This window comes from Leptonychotes weddellii, chromosome 15 (assembly GCF_054177405.1).
Source record: "Leptonychotes weddellii isolate Sample4059 chromosome 15, ASM5417740v2, whole genome shotgun sequence".
In the NCBI taxonomy this organism is placed as follows: domain Eukaryota; kingdom Metazoa; phylum Chordata; class Mammalia; order Carnivora; family Phocidae; genus Leptonychotes; species Leptonychotes weddellii.
This window is the reverse complement of record NC_138383.1, coordinates 7,774,520-7,782,383: the sequence shown is the minus strand read 5'-3', so window position 1 is coordinate 7,782,383 and position 7,864 is coordinate 7,774,520.

Here is a 7,864-nt window from a genome sequence, read left to right as displayed (position 1 = left end):
ATAAAGTGCCACCCTGGATCGGTAGTGCCTTTCATGCCTGCAGATCACAGCAAGGCTAATTAGAACTTAAAGGGGACTGAACCAATGATGGTGTCCTTACCTTAAATGAAGCCAATTAAACTAGGCGGTTGCATGCCGCGTTAACCCCCTCCCCATAGCACCTCAGCGACACTGCTCATCTATAAATAGAAAAGCAGTCGGAGAAATGCGTAGCTTCTACAGAGAGAGAAGCGACATGTAGAAACAAACACACGAAATCACCTTCTTGGGATAAGCTCGCTGCTTCTTGGGCTTTTGTAGCCAAGCCCTGCTGGCTGGCAGCTTGGTTTGTCTCCTTAGTGGGAACCATGATGCATTTGGCTGGCTCTTGGCTTCCAGTCCTACTTGTAATTTGAAGCGAGGGTAGATGGCTGGGGTCAGACAGCAAGGAGCCTGCAGGCTTAGGGGGGAGCCTCCTTGCTTGATGAGACACCGCAGGGTGCCGAGGTAGGAAGTCCTAAAACTCTGCAGTACTCGGCATCCTAAGCTGGATCCTTCAAAAAGTCTAGGAGGCGGCAGAATTTAACTCGGGCTTTAGGAGCTCCCTGGGGTTGAGTGCGGAACACACCTAAATACCCCAGGGCTTGACATTCCCAGGGCACGACGAGATGTCTTACTTAAGTACCAAGGATAAGACAGATGTTGCTGCCTCTTGCTGAGAATCCCCAGGGGAAAAGCAAGCACAGGGCTTGGCACATAGTAGCAGCTCTATAAATGTGTGTTGATTTAAACCAGGAGAACCTCTGTCTGCCCCCTCTTGGGGGCTACTGCCGTACCAAAGAGGAAATAAATTGTGGTAATGGTGAGGCAAAAAATAACTTTGGATTGACTTGGAGATCTATCACAGAGTGCTTTTTAGGGCTGTTTCATCAGATTGACTTTGCTCATTGTTTTAACCAGGGTGATAAAGGAAAGGGTCTGTGAGTGAGGCCACAGGCGGATTAAATAGCAAGAGGTATCCAGAAGTGGACAGGTTGGTATCTCCGGCTGAGCAAACCATAGAAAGCAGGCTCATTCCCGTTCTACAGTGGAGACATGGTGCCAGTCAGAAGGCAGCGGATGTGTTGGGTGGGGCAATGTGTGTTCCAGAATGACTCAGTCAGCAACAGAGCTCAGAGTGGGATCCAAGTACCCAGAGTCCCCAGGGGCCAGACTTGGAAGTGGCCAAGCCCACACCAAGGTGAGACCCAATTAACTCTCACCTCCCCTGGGAGGAGTTTGATGTCTCAGGCTCACCTCTTCCTGTCACTGTCCAGCTAGGCGGACTTCAGGAGTGCAAACTCATCCTCACACCAGCCCGAAGAAAAGTGTACAGTTATGTGTGTGAGTTCACCTGCAAAGTTAAGTATGTGTGTTCCAAAGCTAATCACTGGTGCTGTTTTTCTGGATTCTCTGCTGGCCAGAAGGATCAGAGACAGTTCAATCTGTCAATATTGCCAAGGCAAGCCTCAGCTGTGCCCATTACAAGCTGTGCAACCTTGAGCATGTGGCTTAGCCTCAGATCAAAACTTCATGATACCATGATGCCATACCAACCCTCATGATGGTCCAGGAGCAGTGCCAGGTATTGAGGACACAATGGTAACCACCTCTCCTGGAAGAGTCTTTGGGGAAGATGAACACCCCAGCCAAGAATTTCAAGAGCACGTGGTCACTGCTAAGATGCGCTAGGTTGCACATGTGAACGTGCGTGCACACGCAGGTGTGCACATTGCACACCGGGACCAGAGAGTAAGATACTAAGTCGTTACCATCACTGAAGGCATTCTACGTGTTTTATGTCCACAACCTTATAGGTAGCTAATATCATCCCCATTTTACAGATGAGGAAATTTTACGCCTCACGGAAGCAAAATAAGATCCTATTATGATGTAGCTAGGACGTGGTGGAGCCAGAATTCAAACTCCATCCTGTCTGAGCTCATAATCCCTGCATCATGCTTGACCTTGAGGATTTACGGTCTGCTGAGGGACAACGGGCAAAACGAGGTAAGAAAGAATGACATCAATGGGAGAAACATACATAGATAGATATGTAGATTGATATTCTCATCCCAGCTTCATTTTCTAAGTTCCAGATTCAGATTCCCAGTGGCTTACTAAAAATTGCAACATGGGAACACAGGAATCCCACAGCCACCTCAAAATTGGCAAATCCAAAATCTTCATTCTCCCTACCCTGCACCCACACACCTGGTCTACCCGTCTATATTCCTTACCTCAGCCCATCTTACAATTGTTCAAACAAGTGTCTTCATGACCCTTCCTCTCACCCCACACACCCCAAATCCTGCTGAATCTACTTTCCCACCTCTCACAGGGGTCTTTCTACCTCTCTCTTCCTGCTGACACTGCCTTGTTAAGGCTGCCATCAGGCCTCCCTACTTGAATCTTGCCTTCATGCTAGAGTCAGTGGCTCTCCAACAAATCCATCTAATTGTGTCACTCTCCTGGACTCAATTGCCTTGCTGATGTCACCACGCTTTCAGAAGAAATTAAACCTCTCTGATGTCAGTCCTTGCATACCAATAGCCCCATTCTAATCTACGTTCTTGCCTGGTCTTCTACTCACTCACGTCTGGTCTGTGGTTCCCCCATTCCCTAAATACATCAATTTTTTTTTTCCAGTTCAGCAAACATTACTAAGTTCCCTTTTATTTACCAAGCCCCGTGTTGGGCACAGGGATGCAGAGCAAGGTTTCTCAACTGTGGCACTATTGACATATTGCAGATAATTCTTTGTCGTGGGGGCCCGTCCTATGCGTTATAGGATATTTAGCAGCATCCCCGGTTTCTACCCACTAGATGCCAGTAGCAACTCCCCCCAAAGTTGTGACAACCAAGAATGTCCCCAGACATTGCCAAATGTCCCTTAGCGGGAAAAAATCATCCACAGTTGGGAACCACTGCTCTAGGATAACATATGCTCCCCGGCCTCTGAGAGCCTGCCCGTGGTTTGTGAGAAGTGATGGACAGCGATTGTGCGATGCAGCATGGGGGATGCTGAAGACATGAGCTTTTCCGTGGGGTCGCCCTGAGTTAGGGTCCTGACTCCTCTGCTTCCTTCTGTGGGACTTTGGACAGTTTCCTGAACCTTTCTGAGCCTTCACTTACTCATCTGTAAAGTACGAATGCTAATTTCAACTCCAAGCCCTACCGTGTGCACGAACGTAGATGCATGTAGATGAACATCCATACATACCTGACATGTGGAGACCCTCCAGATTTATTTTCCTAAGCCTCATCATACACCTTCCACATCCCCGGATCAGGGCCCAGAAGGAGCTTCTGTGCCTTTGCCACATGCTGCTTCTTCTACTTAGAATCCTGGCTCCCCTCCCTACCCACCCCTTGACAAATCCTTTAAAACTCACTTCCGATGTCGCTCTGACAAACTGGTACAGCATCCCAGAGACAGAACTAGGTGCTGTCTTCTTTGTGTTCTCCACGTGCTTTCTTATATCTCTCTTAGCCTATTATTCCTATTGCTGACTAGTTCTTCCTCAAGGCCAGGGGCCAGCAAACTTTTTTTCTTAGGGGCCAGAAGTAAATATTTTATGTTTTGGGGCCACAGGGTCTGTGTTACAACTATTTGACTCCGCCCCTGTAGGTGAAAGCATCCAGAAACAGTAGTAAACAAATGGGCGTGGCTGTGTGCCTATAAAGTTTTATTTATAAAACAAGATGGCGCTCCATTTGGCCGGGCCTAGGACCTCTGCTCTGAGCAGTGAGCTCTTTGAGGTCAAGGTCTCGTGTCTTATTGGATTTTGTATCTGTAGCAACTCACACAGCACCTGGTGCATTGCCGACACCGTTTAAATGATTAATAGATCAATGGATCCATAATCATCATCCCACCGGTATTAGTAAAACAGGTAGCTATAAAATCTTTTGGAGAATGTGTACATTAAGGAGCTGACCAAAACAATACAAACAACCTCCAATGCCAATTCAGTAATTACAGAGCCAACATACATTGAAAGAAGACTGGAAAACCTCTCTTCTCTGGAGTGATGAGCCAAGGTTTAGGTAGGTGTAAGATTGCCCAAGAAAGTACAGGACAACATGCTAAGTTTGAAATTCAGAGAAATAACAATGAAGTTTTCGGCATAAATATGTCCCACGCAATTTTGGGGGATATACTTACACTAAAAAGTTATTGGTTCTATGTCTGGAATTCAAATTTAACAGAGTGCTCTTTCTTTGTATTTATTTAATCTGGCCACCTGATTTAGGCACAGACTCTTGACAATCTCTTCTGTTTCCCTCCCTCAACCTTCCAGCAGAAAAGATTCGAGAGCCTGTCTGACCTGCTGGGCCACCTTCCCACCCTCCAGGAAGAGGGCCCCCTGTAAACCTCATGGCAGCAGCAAGAAGTTCTGTTGGAACTGGAAATTTAATTAACAAAATGCTAACATGTAATTTCGAGGAGGAGGGGGGGAAAGCGTTATCACGAAGTTAATAAGAGAACTATTTTAATTACGGTATTTAACAAGTTATGACCATGCCACTATGTTCTCTGGGGAAGGATTTACATAGTTCAAGAATCTTGGGGCAGGGAAGGGATATGATGAGGAACGGAGGTGGAAACATTGCTATCCTGTGCTTGTCTGCAGCAAATCTTTGAGTCCTCAGGCCCAGCATGGAAAAGCCCCAAAAAGTCAGCTTGAAGGAGCTCCCACTTGCCAAATCTGGGATAATTTGAACAACAAAATCAATGAAGCAATGGCTTATGACTAATGAAAATAAGAATGCATGAGTCCATACTGATAGAAATAAATTGAAATTTTGATGAGGAACAAAATTATTTGCATTGTCTCAAAATGCCTCCCCATGCAGGAAAAATATTTACTAACTACATAGGGAAAAGTGGTAATTTGCTGGTGATGGGATCTGGTAGGCCCACCTTCATCAAGTGCTCAGCATTGTGTATCATGTGTCAGGATGTAAGGAGAACAACACAGCACTGCTTCTATGAAACGTCTGCCAAATATGTGCACCACCTAAAGGTAATCATGAAGAATCATTACACAAACTAAAACTAAGGGACATTCTAAGAATTACTAGCCTGTAGTTTTTAAAATTACAATGACACAGGGGTACCTGAGTGGCTCAGTTCGTTAAGAATCCGACTCTTAATTTCAGCTCAGGTCATGATCTCATGGATCATGAGATCGAGAACCCATGTCAGACTCCGTGCCCAGTGTGGAGTCTGTTGGAGATTCTCTCCCTCTGTTCTTCCTCCCGCTCATTCTCTCTCTCGAAATAAATAAATGAATCTTTTTTTAAAACTGCTGATGTCACAAAAGTCAAGGAAAGACTAAGAAACTGTGATGGTTCAATAGGGCCCAATGAGACACATCAATCATGACAACTGGATCCATTATTGGAACAAGTGGTGAAATATGAATGGGCCTCGGGTGCTAATGTCAGGATAGGTTGGCTGTATCCTACCTTATGCAGGATGCAGTTATGTATATGCCACTGTGTGGGAAGCTAGGCTACTTGTGGAAATTACACACTAACATTCACGGTGATGGGGCATCATGTTGGCAACTAACTCTCAAGTGCTTCCTAAAACAAAAGCTGTTTGTACTGTATTTGTAATTTTTCTGTAAGCTTGAGAATGTTTCAAAATAAAAACCCAAAAATTTAAAAAAAGGCCTCATAGGGTGACAAGAAACCGATATCAAAAGGTAGTAGTGAGGGAACTGGATTTGGGATTCTATCAAGACAAAGAGGTTGAGTACAATGGAGGGGGCCCGAACTTGAACTGGGAGCTATGGGCTCGCATGTGCAACTTCATGTCAATGAAGCACAGAGGAGATGCGCAAGATTCTCAAGTGGGTCCTGCTCAGCTCCTCCTCTCTAAAGAGCCTGTTTTGATTCTATAATCGGTGAAGGTAAACCAGATGTCCTGGTGCTGTGGTTCGATGTGGATGTTCTGCTCCAAGACACTGAGCGTATACCCTTGACTTTACCAGTGGGGTCCTGGGGAAGGCTTTGCTCCTTTGCTCCCCTACAGCTCGCTTCCCAGAAAACTGGCTGTGGCTGTGGGGGTGCGGTTGTGTGTCTGTCCCACCCGGACCTTCTCTCTGCTCCTCTCTGTGGAGCCCAATGGCCCGCAGCTCATGGGGACAATGACAGAGGCGCTGGAAACACAGCCCCCACTTGTCCAATATTAACAAACCTTCTAGCAGCAGTTCTGAGATACATTCCAGGCCTCGTGTCATCTCTTTATCCTTACAACTTTGAGTCACCACAGGGGAGATCACAGGGGGACACAGTGGCCACTAGGATGGGATAGCTCATCCCAGGCAGCCGGCCGCATGTCAGGGTAGCGTGTTTGGGGAAAAGAAGTCAGATCGCTTCATCGGCATGAAATACAGATGCTCACCCACCACAGTCACAGACACTCCTAAATATCTGCCCCAAACACTTACTCAAATCACCGTCTTCTCTGATGACTGGTTAATAAGGCTTTGGGTCGCACCAATGCTCCCTCCCACCCCAGTTTATGTTTGAGAGACTGCAGATCCCACCGGAAAAGGGTGGGAAAAATGCCCTCCTAGACCAGTTCAGGTGTCTTTCCTCCTAGAATTCTCCAGGAGAGGGAAGAATGCAAACTATGCTTTTCTCTCAACAGCTGGCCTGCCATGAGGCCTGGCAGTGGGCGGGTCAGAGGGATGGCCCCGATCACATAACATGGCCCTGGCACACAGCTCCGTGTGGCATCCTGACAAACCAAACACAAACCTGCCAGGCTCACTCCCTGCCACCTGCACTGCCAGGAATCCAACTCTGTATGAAATGAGAGTTTGTTTAAAGGTGGGGAGATCAGCCCAAGGGTCTCAGCAAATTTTATAGTTTAGCCTTAAGAAATAGGCGCCTGCCATCATTCCCATCATGTGTGGCTCCATTAAAGAGCATGATTGTGGGGCGCCTGGGTGGCTCAGTTGGTTAAGCAACTGCCTTCGGCTCAGGTCATGATCCTGGAGTCCCAGAATCGAGTCCCGCATCAGGCTCCCTGCTCAGCGGGGGGTCTGCTTCTCCCTCTCCCGCTCCCCCCTCTTGTGCTCTCTCTCTCTAATAAATAAATAAAATCTTAAAAAAAAAAAAAAAAGAGCATGATTGTGCTCATCCAACTGAAGCACAGAAATGTGAAATGGCCAGCCCAAGCTCATATTCAGAGATTGGGTGAATTAAGATGTTTCTGGCCATGATTTAACAACAACAACAACAAAATAGCCCGAGAAAAGTGACTTTGAGAAATGAATACATTTAATTTGTCATAGAGTAAGAGATCTGAAGGTAGGTGGTCCCAGGGTGAGTTAATTTGGCAGCTTGAGTATGTCAGGGCTCTGGGTCACAGTCCCTGAAATTTTCCTCTCTTTTCCTCATGGTCACAAAATGGCCACTGCAGCTCCAAACATCAAAGCCTGTATTGAGCACCTGTCGTCTGCTAGGCACTGTACAAGGAGGAGCCAAACAGAGGAGATCCCTGACTTCTTGTGTCTTACAGTCTATTGTTAGTCCAGAGCATGTCCTGGAACATGCCTGACTACAGTGATTCTGATGCCTTTCAGGCCAGATTGCATAAAACAGCTTTGCACAATTCAATCTGTACTCATACATTTTAAAACTCAGAGGTAGTCTGAAAGCTTGACATATCCAGAATTCCTTCCCTCCAGGATTCCAGCTTTCCCAACGCCTTTAAAGACTGTTGTTAAATAATTAAAAGATGGGGCGCCTGGGTGGCTCAGTTGTTAAGCGTCTGCCTTCGGCTCAGGTCATGATCCCGGGGTCCTGGGATCGAGTCCCACAT